This window comes from Oncorhynchus gorbuscha, unplaced genomic scaffold, assembly GCF_021184085.1.
Source record: "Oncorhynchus gorbuscha isolate QuinsamMale2020 ecotype Even-year unplaced genomic scaffold, OgorEven_v1.0 Un_scaffold_5037, whole genome shotgun sequence".
Classification (NCBI taxonomy): domain Eukaryota; kingdom Metazoa; phylum Chordata; class Actinopteri; order Salmoniformes; family Salmonidae; genus Oncorhynchus; species Oncorhynchus gorbuscha.
In genome coordinates, this window is record NW_025748928.1 from 21253 (window position 1) to 29377 (window position 8125).

The 8125-nt window shown below is 40.7% G+C and overlaps 2 long non-coding RNA genes across 2 annotated transcripts; both read left to right on the forward strand.

Annotated features, from left to right (window-relative positions):
* The first annotated feature begins 564 nt into the window (after positions 1 to 564).
* Positions 565 to 1742, forward strand: LOC124028924. Its single transcript, XR_006837679.1, has 3 exons — positions 565 to 698; positions 823 to 990; positions 1576 to 1742. It is a non-coding gene; the product is annotated as an uncharacterized LOC124028924 (long non-coding RNA).
* A 2211-nt stretch (positions 1743 to 3953) lies between these two features.
* Positions 3954 to 7205, forward strand: LOC124028926. The gene is made up of 4 exons (XR_006837681.1): positions 3954 to 4008; positions 4216 to 4275; positions 4484 to 4544; positions 5353 to 7205. It is a non-coding gene; the product is annotated as an uncharacterized LOC124028926 (long non-coding RNA).
* The last annotated feature ends 920 nt before the right edge of the window (positions 7206 to 8125 follow it).

The following is an 8125-nucleotide window of genomic DNA, read 5'->3' on the forward strand; positions in this document are numbered from 1 at the left end:
CCACATGGCTATAAAAATAAATTATGCAATTATATGGCCATTAAATAACACACAACATCATGCCGTATTTAGATAGTGGAATAGGCCTAGTCTAAATCATATTTACTTTCTGTTTTGCAGCTCAGGCGGTTTTTCTAGACAATGCTCTTCTGTGTCTCTATTGTATAATTCTCACACAAGTCATTTGCTGAAGGCTCAAGCCTATATTACGCTATCTACTGGTACAATGCTGTTCTAAAACAAGATCTAGACTTTTATTTTGAAAATGAAACGGGAAGCTGCAATTATTGAATAGCTGCATTCGGTTTTTCAGATTCCACATTCCAGACACAAATGTGTATATATTAAAAAGATCTGTAACCGAGTAAAGGGAGACGTAAAGTAAACACTTAAGTGTAAATGTTCATTCATGGTCGTAACATAGTACGTTTACAGATTATAATTTTTTACTGTTACGTTACATGTTTCACGCACGGCTTTTCTTACGACTCAATGTCTCGGAGGAGGAGGAGTCCGTGGCACCAACCCCTTCTCATGTAATGGGGTAGGGCTATTCCAAGGATCCCGGAACGTACGGACGGTTGCACTGTGGTAATGGGGAACAGGAAGTTCCGGACAGGCGCGCAACATTCTTCAGAATAAAGAAAGCGTGCAGTCTAGAAGAGAATCATTGTGTCCGTCTCTATTTATTACTACAGGTATGTAATAGAATATTTACATTTCTAACATCGAAAGAACATGTCATGCTATGCTAGGTGACAAATCTTTTAAGTTATTAACACTTTTGGTTAAGGTTTGATGTGTTATTTTTGTGTCAAACAGAATGAAGAACGTGATAACTACTTGACAAGTTCCATAACTAGAGACTTGGTTTGTCTGAGTGGATGTACATACTTTTCTCAAAGTAATTCTGCGTAAACGGGCTTCGGGCAGTGCGGGTGCAGCAGGGAGAGACAATTTGACGGTTGCAGTACTGTTTTGAAGCTGAAAGTAATTATCCGTTTTCGACATGTGTAGTAATATTCAGACATATTCAGTTGTTTCAATCTTTATAAATGTTAGTATGGTGTGAACGGAAATGCTATTGGTTTTGTATTGTAACAATATATCGAAGGCAAGGTTATTCAGGAAAATAGTACAAACAAGCTGCAACCTTGTAATACATGGTTTTTGTCATTTATGCATGTACATTCTGTATCTACTATAGATGAAGTGCTTTAAAGTTGCATAGCCTAATTTAAAGCATGCACTTTGTCTAATGTGAATTGATTAATGTTTTGTTGCCAATGCTTATCTACCTGATCCATTGAAATGAGATCAGTGCTTGACTTGGACGGGAGCTCACCAGAGCTGTGTACCCACCTCAAATTTCTACTGCTTGAGCTCATGTTCCTCTTATAGAATATTAACTCAAAAGTGTTGTGGAGATCCTGCACCTAAATATAAACAGTACTGGTCCCTATTTCAAGTAAGATAATTGAACAAGAAATATAATGTATTTTTAGAAAATGCCAGAACTTTCAAGACTAACTTTTGTCTGTTTCTCTTTATTACTACTGGCCGACTTGAATAAAGTCTGAGGCCGGTAACATCAAGTGAGGACAAACACAGCCTGATCTCTCCTTCCACACTGAGTCCAAACCTACAGTCACTGGGTCCTGATTGTGACAGTGGAGCCCAGTTTGCTCTGCAGGATCCAGAGATGGCATCAGTGAAGCTGGAAGACTGCAGTCAAACACTGGAGCTGAATGTCAACATTAAAGATGAAGAAGAGGAGGAGAAGATTGGGACATCTGTTTCTCATGGTAAGAGCAGGTTCTATCTAACTAAGTTTGTTGTTCATTCCAACTTCCCACTGTGTATGAAAAGTTGCAGTAGAACTGTTTCAATGAGAAAGTAATGTTATTTCATGCTACTGAGACTTGCATGGTTTGACACCAGTATTGTTCTATGAAATGAGTCTGTCATTATTAACCCTTGTGATAGTGAGTGGCTGATGTACAGGGCATTCAGAAAGTATTCAGATCCCTTGACCTTTTCCATATAATGTTACGTTATAAATAATCCTCATGAAAAAGCGAAAACATTTGCTTCCTGTTTCCATTGATCATCCTTGAGATGTTTCTATAACTTGGAGTTCACCTGTGGTAAATTCAATGAATTGGACATGATTTGTAAAGGCAAACACCTGTCTATGTAAGGTCCCACAGTGCATGTCAGTGCAAAAACCAAGCCATGAGGTCGAAGGAATCGTCTGTAGAGCTCTGTGACAGGATTGTGTCGAGGCACAGATCTGGGGAAGGGTACCAAAACATTTCTGCAGCTTTGAAGGTCCCCAAGAACACAGTGTCCTCTCCATCATTCCCTAATGATAGAAGTTTGGAACTACCAAGACTCTTCCAATAATTGTCTGGCCGGCCTGCCAAACCGAACAAGCTGGGGAGAAGCGCCTTAGTCAGGGACGTGAGCAAGAACCTGATGGTCACTCTGACAGAGCTCCAGAGTTCCTCTATGGAGATGAGAGAACCTTCCAGAAGGACAATCATCTCTGCATTACTCCACCAATTAGGCCTTTATGGTAGAGTGGGCAGACGGAAGCCACCCCTGAGTAAAAGGCACGTGAAAGCCCACTTGGAGTTTTCCAAAAGGCACCTAAAGGACTCTGACCATGAGAAACAAGATTCTCTGGTTGGATGAAATCAAGATTGAACTCTTTGGCCTGAATGCCAAGCGTGATGTCTGGGGGAAACCTGGCACTATCCCTACGGGGAAGTATGTTGGTGACACTATCATGCTGTGGGGATGTTTTTCAGCGGCAGGGCCTTGAAGACTTGTCAGGATCGAGGGGAAAGATGAACAGAGAAAAGTACAGAGATCCTCGATGAAAACCTGCTCGAGTGCTCAGGATCTCATACTGGGGCGACGGTTCACCTTCCAACAGGACAATGACCCTAAGCACACAGCTAAGACAACACAGGAGTGGCTTCAGGACAATTCTGAATGTCCTTGAGTGGCCCAACCAGAGACCGGACTTGAACCCATTCAAACTTCTCTGGAGAGACCTGAAAATAGCTGTGCAGCGACGCTCCCATCCAACCTGACAGAGTTTGAGAGGATCTGTGTGCCAAGCTTGTAGCGTCATACCCAAGAAGACTCAAGGCTGTACTCGCTGCCAAAGGTGCTTCAAAACAGTACTGAGTAAATGAGACTGAATACTTATGTAAATGTGATATTTCAGTTATTTATTTTTTAAATTTGCAAACATGAAAAAAAAACTTTTACTTTGTAATTGTGGGGTATTGTTTAATTAGTGTTTAATTGCTATATTGTAATTACTTTGCAACCATGGCCTATTTATTTCCTTAACTTACCTTATTTGCACTCACTGTATATAGACTTTTTGTTTTCTTTTGTTCTACTTCATTAATGACTATGTTTTGTTTATTCCATGTGTAACTCTGTGTTGTTTGTGTCGAACTGCTTTGCTTTACCTTGGCCAGGTCGCAGTTGCAAATGAGAACTTGTTCTCAACTAGCCCACCTGGTGAAATAAAGGTGAAATAAAAATAAAATGTGTGTAGATTGATGAGGGGGAATAAACATTTGAATCATTTTAGAAAAACGTAATGCAACAAAAAAAAGTCTAGGGTCTGAATACTTTCCGAATACACTGTTTCCCGGTGTAGACCAGTAGACGACTTAGATAATTGAACATTAAGAAATATAATTTTTAGAGAATAAAGTGCCAGAACTGTCAAGACAATAACTTTGTGTCTGTTTCTCTTTACTACATCAACAGTGAGGACAAACCCAGCCCTCCTCTCTCCTTCTACACTGAGTCCAAACCTACAGTCACTGGGTCCTGATTGTGACAGTGGAGCCCAGTTTTCACTGCAGGATCCAGAGATGGCATCAGTGAAGCTGGAAGACTGCAGTCAAACACTGGAGCTGAACGTCAACATTAAAGATGAAGAAGAGGTGGAGAAGATTGGGACATCTGTTTCTCATGGTAAGCACAAGTTTTAAGTTTGTTGTTCGTCCCAACTTCTCCACTGTGCATGAAAAGTTGCTGTAGAAGGAGTCTGTGTAGTGACTAACCCTTGTGATGGCGGTGAAGGATGAAATGGCTCATCATTTTCACTCCTTTTGTACCTTTTTAGCTTTTGACTCTTACCCATTTTTAGAATAGTTGTAATTCTCTTTTTGTGTTGTACAGCCTACTGATATGGATACATGTCACCAAGTACAGTAGGAAGAGAACTGGCCACCCCTTGAGGTTTTTACTCTACGTTTCTTCCTACATTTCTTCTTCAGAGTTTTTCCTAGCCACTGTGCTTCTGCATTGCTTACTCTTTGGTGTTTTAGGCTGGGTTTCTGAAAAGCACTTTGTGACAACTGCTGATGTAAAAAGGGGTTCATAAAATACATTTGATTGACATGTATATCACACCAACTGACTGGTTCTTCTGATGTTGTTCACACAGGATACCATGTTGAGACATTCTCTACATCCAGAGAGCAGCTGGAAGATCACAGAGCCAATTTGTAAGTCGCTCTGGATAAGAGCGTCTGCTAAATGACTTAAATGTAAATGTAAATGTCTAAGAGGTCTCACCACTGCCCACACTGTGAGAAGATTTTGCCATTTCTATCAAAGCTAAAAATACACCTAAAAATACACACAGGAAAGAATCTGTATTCCTGCACTGACTGTGGGAAGAGCTTCACAACATCAACTAAGCTAAAAGTTCATCAGAGAACACACACGAGAGAGAAGCCTTATTCCTGCTCTGACTGTGGGAAGAGTTTCTCTCGTCTGGGCAACGTAAAACTACATGAACTTATACACACAGGAGAGAAGCCTCATCAGTTCTCTCAGACCAGCGAAGATTAGATTCTCCACTTATTTATCATGTCATTAAATAATTGGCAATGTTGAATTGGATCAAATGGAGAAAGCGTAGAGCACTTGAAATCCTATTTTCTCACTGTGAGAGAACTGTGCAGAGGAAAGGGGGCGTTTATAGAATGTTAGCCTCTCTTTACTGATCAGTGTGCATCTTGTCAGTTTTGGAGTGTTTTGTTTGCTTCTACTGTAAAGATATTGAGATGACCTTGAATTTGCTTTTAGGGTTGAATATCCTTTGTGAGACGTCTCACAATGGAGTCTGATGGTTGACTGGGTGGAACTGCTTCCCTCTGCAGGTTTCTGTGGGAATGAGCTAGTAGACAACATGCACTGAGTGTACAAAACATTAAGGACACCTGCTCTTTCCATGACAGACTGACCAGGTGAACCCAGGTGAAAGCTATCAATCCTTAATGCTGTTTATTTATTATGGATCCCCATTAGCTTTCAGCAGAAAACAAGAAACTGCAGTTGGAGTGGGCTAAGAATTGAAAAGACTGGACACTGGAGGATTTGAACATCTTTGCCTGGTCTGATGAATCCCTGTTCCTGCTGTTTCATGCTGATGGTAGGACTAGGGTATGGAAAAAAACATAATTCCATGCATTAATGCTGTGTGTCAGCATTGCAGGCTGGTGGTTGTGTGATGGTTTGTTTTCATGGCACACATTGGGCCTGTCATGCCAAATAATGTCCCCCTCTACGCCACATTGGGATTCGATAAACTTAGCGTCCGTTGCTAAACGAATGGTGTGATGACCTAATGATTATAATTTTGGAGATCATTACAGCCTAAATTATGTTCTTTTCATCATCGCTATGCAAACAAAGCTGATTTTCCCCAACAATTTCGCCGTTTAAAAGTTTTGTTTAGCTAATCAAATACAAACATGAATTCGTACTACTTTTTGGTACCTTGTTAACATTACAACATGAAATCCACGTCTTACATGTTGCTACATTTCGGAAATGACAATAAACGCGTGTAATCTGCTTGACACATTAAAGTGACTTACCTTACAGATCACAGTCAGCTCATTTCCATTTGATTGTCTGGCTGTCCTGTTTTATTTTAACTGTTATTTTAAACTAGCCCTTGTGGTTGAATATGAAATATATATATGTGTGTGTGTGTGTCTATTGTAGGTCCTAGCATACAACAATGAATAATGTGGAACAAATAAATACCATCAAAGGATGCCTGGCAATATTTAAGATTGTAATACATAAACTCTGATCGTTTTTATTTTCACAGATGATTTTTTGTACACACATGGCAGACATAGTTAACTCTGGTGTGTGGAATAAAGAGGTGGGTGCTGTGTGGTTGGGAGGTTCTGCCTGTCACTTGTTCTCAAATAGGCAGTCTCGGAAGGGGGACTTGAAGAGGGAGACTGCGAAGTCCAGGCACTGCAGTGTTAGTAGTTTTTTAGTTCATCTGTGTATCTCACATATTATATGCCCAGTATGATATGGTGTGCAAACTTTATTAGCAGATAATGACAACATGACAATAACAGTAGCTTTAAATGATGTAATGAGATGGATGGGATGAGTGGGCAGATTGTTGGGAAATCAGAAGTCACTAGATGCAGAATTTCATCTGGAGGGAGAGGTGAGAAAGAGTTAAAAGATGAGGAAGGAGGCAGAATCAAGAGATGCTTGATCAGGTGCTGTGGCTAATTCTTCCTGTCACTTGTCCTCGACAGGCAGACAGTCTTAAAGAACAATCATGTTAAATCAATTGTTGTTTTGTGATATCATTGAAGACGTTAGAACGGAAACATTGTAACTTTAAGAGCTTTCACAATGTATATGTCAGAGTTACATCTAAATGTTGTAAAACATATGATTAAATTGAACTATTTGTGAAAAGATTAAATGTGATTTTAGCCTTCTAAATGAGATCATGTTTTTTCATATAGACTTTTGCCAAGTCAGTAACCACGCCCACGTGAGCACAGACATTGTGACAACGTGACGGAACCGCCCTCCAAGTTGAGTGCTTAAAAATATTTGCTTTACAATTAACATGTTAGACCAGTACATTGACAGGTTGCTACTGACGTGTAAAATGGTTTAAAACGACCAGATCAGACAGCGTGGAGGGGTGACTACACGGCGGACAAATAGTTTAAAACTACCAGATCAGACAGCGTGGAGGGGTGACTACACGGCTGACAAATGGTTTAAAACTGTCCCGAGCTGCCCCTCTGTCCCGAGCTGCTCCTCAGTTATGTGGGGATCTGGGTGAGGACTATTAGGCCATGGTCGGCGGAGAAGGTGGATTATCCCAGGACGCGAAGGGGAGGAAATAGGACATTAATGGAGTGGGGTCCACGTCCCGAGCCAGAACCGCCACCATGGACAGACGCCCACCCGGACCCTCCCTATGCTCTTGAGGTGCGTCCGGGAGTCCGCACCTTAGGGGGGAGGTTCTGTCACGCCTTGGTCGTTGATTTTTGTGTTTTTGTTATATGGTTGGGTAGGCCAGGGTGCGACATGGGTTTATATGTTGTGTTTCGTATTGGGGTTTTATTAGCATTGGGATTGGGTATGATTAGGGGTGTATCTAGTTAGGCTTGGCTGCCTGAGGGGGTTCTCAATTGGAGTCAGGTGCTTATCGTTGTCTCTGATTGGGAACCGTATTTAGGTAGCCTGAGTTCGCTTTGTATTTTGTGGGTGTTTGTTCCTGTCTTTGTGTAGTATTCACCAGATAGGCTGTAATTAGTTTCACGTTTCGTTTGTTTTCGTATTTCAGTTATTTCATGTACCGTCATATCTTTCATTAAAGTCATGAGTAACCTACACGCTGCGCTTCGGTCCGACTCTCTTCATTCAACAGACGAACGCCGTTACACCATGTGACAATTTTGTGAGGAAAAAAACCCTCTAAATCCAGATTTTCTAATGGGGTGTCTCAAGTCCAACCTGGAGGCCTACAGTCAATCTCAATAGCCAATCACAGCCCTCACAAAACAAAAACATGTCAAACCAGATTTAATTATAAAACAAATAACGATATTAATACCAACTTAAAAAGCTTCTATGAAAATCAATATCAATCAGAATGAAATAACAGTTGGATTGATCTACAGGCTTCTTAGACTCAACTATCAGCAAAAAAAAAATATCAAAGAAATCACCTAAAAGTAAATATTAGACACTGTTAAACATTCGCGTGAAGAAAAGAAGAAAAGCACCAGGTATGGAAAGC